General features: G+C 36.7%; 1 protein-coding gene across 1 annotated transcript in view; it reads left to right on the top strand.

The window, feature by feature from the left end:
• LOC116094045 (vomeronasal type-2 receptor 1-like) overlaps window positions 1-1,769 on the top strand; it is a 95,623-nt gene that overhangs the window by 12,642 nt on the left and 81,212 nt on the right. The gene's annotated exons all lie outside the window — the stretch shown is intronic.

The raw sequence follows: 1,769 nt of genomic DNA, 5'->3' as shown, positions 1-1,769 counted from the left end.
ATGCAACTGATATTGACCTCAGCCCTTTTGTGTTAGAAGTGGTTCATCATAACATAACTGACAGGACATGGATAGCCAGCGAAGCCTGGATTACCTCAGCTCTCATTGCAAAGCCTGAGTATTTTCCCTATTTTGGTGGAACTATTGGATTTGCAATACCTAGAAGTGTTATACCAGGATTAAAAGAATTTCTTTATGATGTACACCCTAGCAAGGATCCAAATGATGTCTTGACCATTGAATTCTGGCAAACTGCATTTAACTGTACCTGGCCCAACAGCAGTGTACCTTACAATGTGGACCACAGAATGAATATGATTGATAAAGAAGACAAATTGTATGACAAGTCTGATCAGCTCTGCACTGGAGAGGAGAAGCTGGAGGATCTGAAAAATACCTATCTGGATACATCTCAGCTAAGAATCACAAACAATGTCAAACAAGCTGTGTATCTTTTGGCATATGCCATAGATCGTTTCAGCAAGCTTGACCTAACAGAAGAAGATAGGGAAAGTATAGTATGTCCCAATATACCTGACTTTGAGTCCTATAAGGTATGTTGCTTGACTGTACAATGTAGTATGATATGAAACAATGTTTTTAATCCCAAGCATATACAACTGAAACTGCTGATTTGCTTATGTATTATTTTATACCATCAAAACTTGTCTGGAAGACTTGATAGTTCATATTAAGTCCTCATTTCTTACCAAATTACTAGTCTTGTTATCACTGTTAACTAACCTGCCTCACAAAAAATTAATAATGTATTTGAGAAAATATACTGTTATTCTTCACAAAAATGAAAAGCAAACATACCTTGGAGTAAAGCATGAGGTAGTTACTCTGATTTCCTCCTTTGGTCTGTTCCCATATACAATATGCAACTTGTAATCTAAGAACACTACTTAGATTAAAAAACATTACCTTCATGTTAGGCAAAGACATGTCTCTTCAGTTTAGGATGAGTTCTGAATATTATATACAATTTGACTTACACTCCAGAACTTTTGTCTTAACAAGTTGTCATATCTATTTAAAAGACGATAGAATGAGGTCTTCATACCATATAGCAGGAGCCATACAAAAAGATGGATATCTAAGGGGTAAATATTATAGGAGTTATTTGGGACATTCATATCCACTGAACCTGTCCTTTATCATCTCTCAAACAATTCATGGTGTTAAAACACTACAGTGAGCAGCCTTGCCAAGATTGGTCTCATTCATGATTTCCTCCTTCTTTCTGTCCATGCCTCCAATTGACAATAGATAAAGAACTTGAGCATCCTTGCTTTGATCCTGTCTGTGATACATGAGGTTCATTTAACATCACTAATATGTTACTTCTTTCTTGCCCCATCATTATCCCCTTATTCTTCTATAACAACCTATCAATTAATCAGAGGCCACAGGGGCTTGGACCCTTGCCTTTTCTCTTAACTCTCATTTTCAGGTTGCTCACACTGCATTCAGTGCTGGATGTTCATAGTCCCCCAGGTAACACTCATCATTCTGTGAATCAGGAAAGCCTAGTAAATATATCAACATAAAGTATATTTTCCCTTTAATTCTTTCTCAGTAAATATATCAACATAAAGTATATTTTCCCTTTAATTCTTCCTTTGAGTAGAGGAAGGCCACTGGTTTGTTTGAGTTAATTTTCTGTCCAGCCAACTTGCTGAAGTTCTTTATCAGGCTTAGCCAGAGACACTGAGAACATCTAACACCAAAAAGCAAAAGATGGTGAAAGGCAAACGCAAGAATCC

Source organism: Mastomys coucha, unplaced genomic scaffold (assembly GCF_008632895.1).
Source record: "Mastomys coucha isolate ucsf_1 unplaced genomic scaffold, UCSF_Mcou_1 pScaffold16, whole genome shotgun sequence".
Classification (NCBI taxonomy): Eukaryota; Metazoa; Chordata; class Mammalia; order Rodentia; family Muridae; genus Mastomys; species Mastomys coucha.
The sequence above is the reverse complement of the archived record's forward strand: the minus strand, read 5'-3'. Positions and strand labels throughout refer to the sequence as shown.